We start from the raw sequence: 10,625 nt of genomic DNA, 5'->3' as shown, positions 1-10,625 counted from the left end.
GAACCTTGAAATTGGGGCCTTTGATCTTGGCATATTTAATGCCCCAGCATCTGGAGCTGAGCATGATGAGGTCATTACACACACACACGAGTGTCTGGGTGCTGCCGATTTTTGCTTTGGAATACACTGGAGCAAAGGGAGATTAGAACACAACAGCCCAGTTGGGGTTTTTAAAAGGCTAGGTTGGTGCTGGTCCTGATAATGATTCCTCTAAGGGTCTGTCACCTGTTTCAGGTGTGGCTGGGCCTGGACCACTCTGTAGTTAGAAAGAATGGGAAATTTAAAGGTAATGTGTAGGTGGGAAGCAGGGAGCTAAATAGTATACATCACAGAGACCTGAGATGCCATCCAGTCTGTTCTTTTCTGCCGTCCTTCAGTGGTCATGGCACTCTTAGGACCCTGGAGTCTTCTAGAGGCAGTCCAGTTTCTTCTGACTTGTTTTCAGGAACCAACTCTGTACCAAATAGGCACATCTCTGAAGTAGTATTTCTTCAGGGAGACAAAAGTGGGGTCAAACAGATTTGGATGCCAGCCTCTCTCTTGCCCCCAATACTCTATCTGCACCAGAGCTTAGTAGAGATGCTTGCTATTTAAAACAAACAGCCTTACCAGCTTCACATGATCATCTGTTTATTTGGGTCATATGGGGACAGCAGCCAGGGGATGTTAGGCAAAAGCAAGGTTTTAGAAAGGAGGCTTTTACTGGGCCTGTTGTTGCTCACAGGAGTCTGAAAATGGTCAAAACAGAATTTCTCATCAACCTAGATTCCCCCAGTTTAGGAATAAACAGTGGGATGGAGACCCCCATGGGGGTGGGGCATTAAAGTACAGGGAATGAATAAGAGGGCTGCTTAACATTTTAGCACAAGCTTCCTGTTCCAAGGGGAGTGAAGCCAGGGTTGAAGCTGGCGAGTGTATTCTCTCAAGGGAAAAGAAGTTGGGTTTATTTATTTTTTGGTGCCCATGATTAAACCCAGGGATGCTTTATCACTGAGCTTCATCCCCAGACCTTTTTATTTTTTATTTTGAGACAGGGTCTTGCTAAGTTGCTGAGGTAGGTCTTGAACTTGTGATCCTCCTGCTTCAGTCTCCTGAGTCGCTGGGATATTAAGCATGCACCACCATACCCAACAAGATAAGTCTTTTTGATGTTTCAACAGAAAGCTTATTAGCAGGTTTGGGGAATGATCCTGAGGTAAGCCATCTCCAAAGAGTTGTTCCTAACATCTCATTATAGCTTACAGGTGCTTAGGACCTTTAAGGCAGGAGGAAACCTGGGTTATCCATCATTGCACACTTTGTTATAAGGGGATTTCTATCTTCAGTCTTCTTGCTCCCATCTTGTGTATCCCAATGTGCCCAACTGTCTCCCAATTTTTTCATATACTGAGCCAGACATTTTCTTAGACTGTCTTCATATCTCCCCACCACTCACCCCAACAACATATTACATACACAACTCCAAAAGCAAAATTAGGGAAAGGGTGTGAAACTAAGAGTACAAATATCCCCACTAGATCCTAGAAGATGCCCCAATCCTTCAGGCCTAACTTCTCATCTTTTGCTAGTGGTTTAGGGGGCTTTTTACTTATTCATAATTCAAATAAGACCAAAGGGAGATAGCTGCAGGATGAAAAGGGGTGGAAGACTGCTACATGCAGTGATATACTAGGCGACACTGACTTAACGAGTATTTATTGTTCACCTAACATGGGCCAGGCAGTGGGCTAGGTATTCTGTGGCTAATGTCTGGTGACCTTTGGTAAGCTACAGACAGAATTCCTAACAACAGTCATACTGGGGAAGGTTACTTTGGTTCTCTACCACCACATTGGAAGCAGCAGAAGAGATGACAGGACCACACCAAGCCTCATTTTAGTTCTCATGGTATCATATTTCTCTAATAGGATAAAAAGAAATTAAGTGGGTTTAAGGGCTGGGTTAGCCAACTGAACCTGATCCCCAACAAGCCCAGTCAAAAGGATGATCAGGATTCTGAATTACTGTGACAGAGGTATATCCTACAAGTCACCCACCGGTGCCTCAGTGAAGTGTGCTCCCCAGAGCTATAAGTTCCCACAGGAATCTTCACCTATCTCCCCACACCCAGTGAGTTATCAGAGGACCTCTCTCAAACCCACCCAACTGTACAGTCGAGTTCCACCTTCCCATGCATGTACTTTCCCTTCTTCATTGCCCTCTAAGCCGTCACAGCTCAAAGAGTTGAGATCTAGTCTGATCTCCCAAAAGAAGGTGTCTTAACAAAGGTCACCAAGCTAGCAAGTTGAGAATAGCCTGGTCCTCTCTCCTTTGACTGTCTGGGCCAGTCCAGCTTGAGAAAGTGCTGTCAATGTCCAGTCCTGAAAACCTCACAGAAGCGGTGAAGATTAGGAGTGAGCTCCTCCCCTCCTAGTTAACAACAAGAATAATCATTAACTGCTTAGTGGTGCTCCATAAACAAGCTTGGTCAAGGAGTGAGAATCAGAATTGGGATCCAGGAGGTTAGTGACTCAGAGGACAATGTTCTGCCTTAGGCCACTATGAGTTGAGAGACTCTAACTGGGTCTGGGAAGGTGGCCACTGGTGCTTACGTCTGGACTGAAAGGGTGACTGGAGGAAAGGGACAGATTTTTATCCAGGCAGCCACCCTGGGTGTGGACACTGAGTAATAAAGAAATGTGGTTTAGAAGAAAAAAGGGAGGAGCTGAGCATTCTGGGCTTCTCTGAGAAACCAGAGTGGAGCTAAACTATGCAGCTGGAGGTGGGGCTATGGATGCCAGTGGGTTAGAAACTTGGTGGAGGAAGCTGATCCAGTGGAAAGGCACAAGGAGAAGGATGAGGACTTCGTATACTCCTTTAAAGGAAAAGAGAGGTGGCTTTATGACAGTGAATTAATTCAGGTCAAGGAACTGGGCAAAATTATGAGTAAAGAGAGGAGGAGTTCTATTCCATGAGTCAAGAGCCCGCTGGATCATGCAGAGCTGGAGATGTCAGTGACAGGGAAGGCCCCTTCCAAGGCAAACGGGTAAGGCCTATATTATTCTAGCAAACCAAGTTCACACCTAAAAGCCTGGCCATAGGATCAAGTCTTCAAAACCCAGGACTGGTTGCTTATGCTAGTAATGATGCTCTCTCAGAAGTTTGACAAGGCCCAGGCTGGGAACTGGGAGAGTACATATGCCCATACCCTAGCCTGCCCCAGTCCCTGCCCCTATCAGCAACACCTTAGACAGGAATGCTGGAGCTTACCGGCCATCTCTCTGTAGTTACTCTGTGGTAACTGTGATCCACTGGCTGAACTCAGGTCCTTAAACCTCATACCATTAACCTGCATAAAGTCAAGTGCTAAAATGTAAAAATCAAAAACATCCATAATAAAATAGAGGTTAAAACAATTTTCTACTCTAGGGTAGTGAAGGAATTTTCTACCTAACCATAAAGGCAAACAAAGAAAACATGAAGGCACAGTGTGATAGATTTGATTACTTCCAGAAGCGCCTAACTGTAAATTCAAAACAAAATCATCTATCAAAAAAACACCAACTACCACTACCAACAACAACAACAAAAAAGCCGGGCATGGTACACAAAGCTCTCAGCCACCTGGGTGACTGAGACAGAAAGATCACAAGTTTGAAGACTCTTGCAATCTAGCAAGACCTTGCATCAAAATCAAAATCAAAATGAGCTGGGGATGTACCTTAGTGATTATAGTGTCCCTGGGTTCAATCCCGAGTATCAAAAAGAAAAAAAGAAAAATAAAATTAAAGGCAAATGATGAAATGGAGGGAATTCTTGGCAAGATATGCCCTTGTAATTCAATAGGGAAAGGAACACCTGGATAGAAAACAAATACAGAACATAAATCTAAAATTTATAAAACAATAAATATATAATAGATATAAATACAGAAGTACAAATTTGTGTAAATGTGTAACCTTGCAAATGGCATAATAAAATTCAAACAATGGAATAACTTCTTGCCTATCAGTTGATAAAGAATTTGTAAAAATTCAACTGCTAGTTCTATCAAGTGTGGTAACAACAGGCGTTCATGGAAATGTAAACTAGCACAGCCTTTTTAGTGGGGAAATTGGCAATATACAAGCAGAGCCTTTAAAAGGGGCATATCCTCTGCCTCAGCAACTCGTACACAAATTTATCCTAAAACAATCAGAAAAATGCACAAAAGCTTTTATATGAAGATATTCACCAAAGTGTTATTTATAATAGTGAAAATGTTTTCAGAAATCTAAAATGTCCAGCTAGGAACAATTGGCTTAGTGAAGCAATGCTCACAATACATTACACCATGTAAAGGAAACAAGGTTATTTAATACACCAAAATATTAACAGCGGTTATCTTTGGGCAGTGTGATTACTGGTAATTTTATTTTCACGTTTTTTGCACCACATATTAGTTTTATAATCAGAGAAAAGTTATCACAATATATTGGTAAATGAAAAAGATTATAAAAGTAATATACAATGACTCCACATTTGCTATTTAAAATATATATGCATATAAAAATATTAAGGTAAACAACAAGATGTAAAAAAATTTCATTATAGTAATAGCAGTGGAATTGTAGGGTTTTTTTATTTTCTAAAGTTTTAATAATGAAAATGTACTACTTTTGTAAAATGAAGTGATTCAAGGGGAAAAGGCTAGCCTGTGCTTACTCAGGAAGGGCTGCCCATTCTGGATCTGATGGTGTTTGATCCCATCCGTGCCTGTGGCTCTATTCCTCATCCTATTCTTTCTTGTGAAAGTTCCCCCAAAGCAGGTTTCTTTATCTTGTTTTTCCCCCAGCCCAAGAAATCTAGATCTGCTCTTTCTGCTGCCTTACTCTGAAGCTCCCCTGAAGTCATGCTTTCCTTCAAGTTCGGGTGAGCCACAAGGAACCACATTAAGGCAGTGTTACTACAGGTGAAGTGTAGGGATGGACTAGGGAAGATGTCTAAGAGAAAATTGATAGGATTTAGTGGAAGATTTTAGTGCGGTGGTAAAGGAGAGAGAAGAGCACAGATTCCTAATCTGGGCAGCTGGGTACCAGGTGATGAGAATACAGAAGCAGGTACGGACAGGAAGTTGAGTTAGACATGTGCATGATCCTTGGGGAGATGTCCAAAAGGTGATTGGGCATATGGCTGCTGAAAGTTCAAGACAGGTCTGAATTTGAGCACCATGAATGGGAGGAGAGCAGATAGCAGTGGATGAAGTCATAGGAGTGGGAGAAAAGTATGAACAAGGCCCATGGACAGACTCCTTAGGATTTCCCTTTAAGAAGTAGGAAAAGACATAAGGAAAGACGGCAACTGGACTTCAGAAGCTGAAGTGAATTCATAAGTCAGGAAATGCGGAGGCAGCATATACATGTACAGTTCTACCACTCAGTGGCAGAAGTCACAAACTGAAAGTCTACCATATTTTGTCTTGCTTAAAAAAAAAAAAGAAAAAAATGTGAAAATTCACAATTAAGGACATTTCTCATAAATCTGGATTTCAGTCTTCCTCAAAAACTCAGAAGATACAATGCTGGGTCCCTATTTTAGCATGGCAGTAACCAGCAGCACTGGAACCAAAGGTACTCCATTTTAGTTAAGGTATGAGCTTTTTCCCTTCTTGCCTGGTTCCTTGTGTAGAAGATAAGCAGCTGTTTCTCTTTATAAATGAAAAAGTCCTTACCAGTGTTAGTCCAGAGCTCACTGAAATCCTGACCAGGGGTCGGTCTATAAAACCCTGCCAAAAGGCAGGAATCCTGGAAAATCATGTCTGAAATAAGACCACACTGGGACTTCCCTACTCTCAGCAAGAGATACCAAGTCCCTGAATGGCAAATCCATGGGAATAGGTCCAGATTCACCCACTGTCACTGGAGGGGTCCCTCTCAGCAGAGGTCTCTGGGTAACTTGCTCTTTTTGGACAGTAGCAGCACAAGTTGCCATTTCCCTTAGGGGCTGAAGCCAGCCAAGTCCCCCCGTTGGGAATTTCTTGGCTCTCCTAGACTTCTGGGCCACACTCTCGGAGAAGGCCCAACAGATGGCAGGCAGCAGCATTGCTTTTTCCAGATCTATGCTAGTTCTCATGCACTACCTGGGAAGAGGACTTTATGATTTTCTACCTTTTTCCAAAAAGCACATCGAGTTTGTGTTGTTCCGTAAGTGAAATATTTGGAGCTGTCTTATTTAAAAAAGAATTAAACCTCCCTTCCATTATTATACAATTATGTATTGTCAAAGAGTCATTACATAATTACCAGTTATTTCACATTGATTCTGGTCCAACATGTGCTTTGACTAGACATTTTATTTTGTGGTTTCATTAACTACTTAATTATCTGCATTGCTGCCAAATACAAGATTCTGTGAAGATCTGGTGGCATAAATTAAGAAGTAATTATAAGTAATTTCACTTACTAAATCTCACTCATTGATCATAGACTGGAAATAGTTTTACCTTAAAGTGCTAAACTGTGAAGTTGGGTTAAGACATGCTCTTCTTCTCTTCCCTGTATTATATAATTGAAGCCTCCTGCTATAGAGGTGGGTCAAATGGAACTGAATGTACATTTCCATATTAAGTGCAGCTTTTGGAATAAAATTTTGGGTTTTGGCACAAAATCCCAGTCTTGGCTTCTTGGACCTGAGTTCAAATCCTATTTTTATGACTTGACTCTATGAATAACTTTAGGGCAAGTCACTTAAACAAGCACTCTTGAGTTTTCAGTCCTTTCACTCATCACACAGGGATACCACACCACCTTAAAGGGTTACTAAATGAGACAATCTAAGTTGAAGATGGATAGTCAATTATTGTCTCTCCATCCCTCCTTCCATAACATGGAAGCTTTCCTAGGTAATACCCTACACCTACAGTTATACATTTGAGGTTTCAACCTTTTCATTTGAGTCCACTGGTGGATTTTCTGACCAGTAACTGAAAACTCCAGCAGAACAAGGAGAAAAGCAAGTTTTGAAGACTACTCCCCTGCATGCTCAAGTCCTTCTCTCACTGCAGTCTTGCCATAACCTGTGGAGCAAGAAGTCTTTAGTCTGGCATAGGAAGCCAAGGCTTAGACTGATGTACCCTACATAAGGAGCTGGATTTATACATCGCTTGCCCTCTTCAGAGCATCACATTCAAGCCAATTCTGCCAAATGCAACTGCACTTTCTGCTCTACACCTTCTTCTCTCAGCTCCCTCAGTCCTAATGAACACCTGCAATCATCTACTTCTCTGAGGAGTCTAGAGGCCCTGATGTTTCTCCTTAAATTGAGATAGGCAGATATGTCCACACCTTGAAGGGCATTCAGAGGTGCAAGGTCTTCACTTAGTCACAACATAGTTCCCTGGAATAAAAGCACAGCCTCCAAAAGGCAGTGTTAGCTGTTCCAACCAGCAATTAAAGAAATAAACCCATCTTTTAGTCATTTGGGTGAGTCACAGCAGAGGATCTGAATGAGATCACAGCAAAGCAGTAACTCTCTGGTGTGTACGTCTGAGGCTCCATTGCTTGTGGGGTAAGCCCTGTGCAGGGCTCTCTAATAGCGACTGGTGCTAGCACAAAAAGGGTACGTACTTGGAATTACTGAAAAGCTTCAAAATCATCAATGCCCTACTCCAGGTAGCAAATGCCATTTCTTTTAAACCCAGAGGGGTGCTTAATTAAGTACTGTAGCCATATCCCTAGATCATTTTATTTTTTATTTCGAAACAGGGCCTCACTAAGTTACTAAGGCTAGCCTTGAACTTGGTGATCCTTCTGCCTCAGCCTCCAGCGAATTCATTCTTTATTTTTTTTAATTTGCATTTGTAGTTATAGATTGACAGCATGCCTTTATTTTATTTATTTATTTTTATGTGGTGCTAAGGATTGGACCCAGTGCCTCACATGTGCTAGGCAAGTGCTCTGCCACTAAGCTACAGCCCCAGCCCCAATTCATTCTTTTTCTCTTTCTTTTTTCTTCCTTCCTTTCCCTCCCCCCCCCCCCCCCCCCCCCCCCCCCCCCCCCCTTCTCTCTCTCTCTCTCTCTCTCTCTCTCTCGAGTACTGGGGATTGAAGTCAGGGGCACTTGACCACTGAGCCATAGCTCCAGCCCTATTTTGTACTTTAGCACCTCACTTTTCCTGAGGCTGGCTTTGAAAGTGCAATCCTCCTGCTTCAGCCTCCTGAGCCACTGAGATTACAGGCGTGCTCCACTCAGCCAATTCATTCTTGAATTGAATAGTACAGGGTTCTACTGAGTTAGTGCCCATTCAAGAAACCAAATCTCTGGAGCACCAACATCCCTAAATGATGTGATCACATTCTTTACCTCTGGACATACCCTAGGTGGCACCTTGTTCAGGGGGCTCCTTAGTATTTCAAACTGTATCAATTGAGTAGCCGCTCACACTGAATCCTGTGCCATAAAATAAGAGTAGATACAACTGTTTCTTGAGCCACACAGATCCTAGGGTTAGTAATACTCCTGTTCTACATAGATATACCCTTCTAAGAAACAAGGCCCAGCTGACCTATATAATGTGAATAACAGAATCCTCACCAACTTTTGGTATTTTTTTTTTTTTTAAAAACACATTACATGCACATCGGTTAGTCAGCCAGATGAACCTTAAACATGAATCAACAAAAGAACATGAATAACCATTTCTTTCTTGGCACTCTGTTACTTGTCCTGGAATATATGGCTTTTGAGAAGTTATTGTTTTAAAATCACTAAACCTTCCCACTCCAGGATCCTCATTAGCTACATACCAATAAAAAAATTGATCCAGAGGAGTAGCCCCGTCCAACCTGAAAACATTCTACAGTATGAAAAGAGATGGAAAGAAAAGAAAGTTAACTGGGACTACAAAGAAAAAAAGTATAAGAAGTCTGAAAGGAATTGTGCTGGATAAAAAGATCATGGACAGTAGTTTTTCCTTTTTTATTTTTCAAAAATTTTAATGTGAAAATATTTGGGTAGCAACTGGATATTTCAAGAAAATACTATGGTCACAATTTTATCCATTCCCACAGTGAAGTTAAAGAGCTTGAAAAAAAAAAAAGGACCAAAGGTGCCCCCATGTGGCTACTGAGGGAAATGCTGGGCTAGGTAAGATGGAGGGGCCCAGAAGCACTCAATAATTTTAAAAAGCTCCCTTCTTCGAAAGCCCTCAGTCCCCACAAGCTCTGCATCTTTTATACACCTGTGGTTATTATTCTTTCCAGAGTTTAGAAGGTTTCTTGATTTCCACCAAGAAAAGATGGGTTTTATATTTTTTTAAATGCATACTAATGAACATGAACTCTTTTAAGATTAGCAGAAAACCCCACCACAGAGCCATCAACCCTGCCAGGACATGCATGCAGAACTCTGGTGTAGGAGCAGTTGGGCAAGGATGTGGGGTGAAGAAACCAAACTGATGGAAAACAAAAGCAGCTTCAGTTTGCCTCGGAAAACAAGCTCAGCTTCTGTTCCCATTTTAGCTATCGGGAGATCAGAAGCCAATTCCAGGGACCAGAATAGAATTTAAGATAACACCACAAAGATTTAATTTCATACCAATCTACCAACACTAACATGAACTTGACCTCCAGATACAGAGTGTCACTTGACACTGCACACGTGGGTCAGTAATCTGTTTCTTTAATTAAAAAAAAAAAAAAAAAACCTTTTCCCCCAATGCCAGGGGTAGACATTACAAAACGAAAACATATTCATAAACAACATAATTCTTAGATGTCCATTTATAAGATTTTTAATGTCCTCTCCTTATATAATTTAAGAAATAAACTATTCTCTGGCTGGAGAATAGAGCTTGCCTAGCATGCACAAGGCCCAGGTTCAATCCCAGTAGGAAAAAAAATATAAACTATTCTCAGAGAAGGAAATGAGATCCAAATGCAAAGAAGGCACTCATAGTTCTACTTTTACGAAGACTGTGATCGCTACTCTTGTCACATTCTTTAAAATTCCAGGATCATTAGTTCAACACCTTTAAAACCTCTTCTATGATGCCAAGCCTTAAACTTGGGATTGAAACGCATACAGACACACCTTTTGTGCCTCTAGTTAAAGAGTATTCTCTGAAAATCTCTGTGAAGGGGACCAAATAAAGGTTCATACTGTGCCTGAAGGATATTGTAAGGAGTGAAAATAGATTACAATTATAATATGGAAAAATACTTATGAGATGTTAAATGAAAAATGCAATATAGCTTATAATCCCAGGGACTCTAGAGGTTGAGGCAAGAGTATCACAAGTTTGAGGCCAGCATGGGCAACGTGGGAAGATCCTGTCTTAAAATAAAATAAAGGGCTGGGGATAGAGTTCAGTGGTATTATGCTTGTCTAGTATGCAGAGCCCCTGGGTTTAATCCCCAGTACTGAAAGAAAATATACAGATACATATATATACACATAATACGTGTATATAATGCACACACACACACACATTTAAAACAACCTCTTTTCCTAGTTCCACTGCCAAAATGAGACGAAATATTTTCATTCCCTTATGCCTTTGCAGAGGGTCTAATCTAGTCACCACCAAAACATGCCACAGTCTTTCTGCCTTAACAGCCACCTCTCAACAGGGAGGCTAAACTAAGCCAGTGTCATTGAAGTGGGCAAGG

At 41.4% G+C, this 10,625-nt stretch overlaps 1 long non-coding RNA gene across 1 annotated transcript; it reads right to left on the bottom strand.

The window, feature by feature from the left end:
* Positions 1–4,315: 4,315 nt before the first annotated feature.
* Positions 4,316–10,437, bottom strand: LOC306656121. The gene is made up of 2 exons (XR_013762410.1): positions 8,055–10,437; positions 4,316–7,975 (listed from the first exon to the last, which is right to left on the bottom strand). It is a non-coding gene; the product is annotated as an uncharacterized lncRNA (long non-coding RNA).
* Between the last annotated feature and the right edge of the window lie 188 nt (positions 10,438–10,625).

The sequence above is a fragment of the Sciurus vulgaris genome (assembly GCF_902686455.1).
Source record: "Sciurus vulgaris genome assembly, chromosome: 3".
Taxonomy (NCBI): domain Eukaryota; kingdom Metazoa; phylum Chordata; class Mammalia; order Rodentia; family Sciuridae; genus Sciurus; species Sciurus vulgaris.
This window is presented reverse-complemented; position numbering and strand designations above follow the sequence as displayed.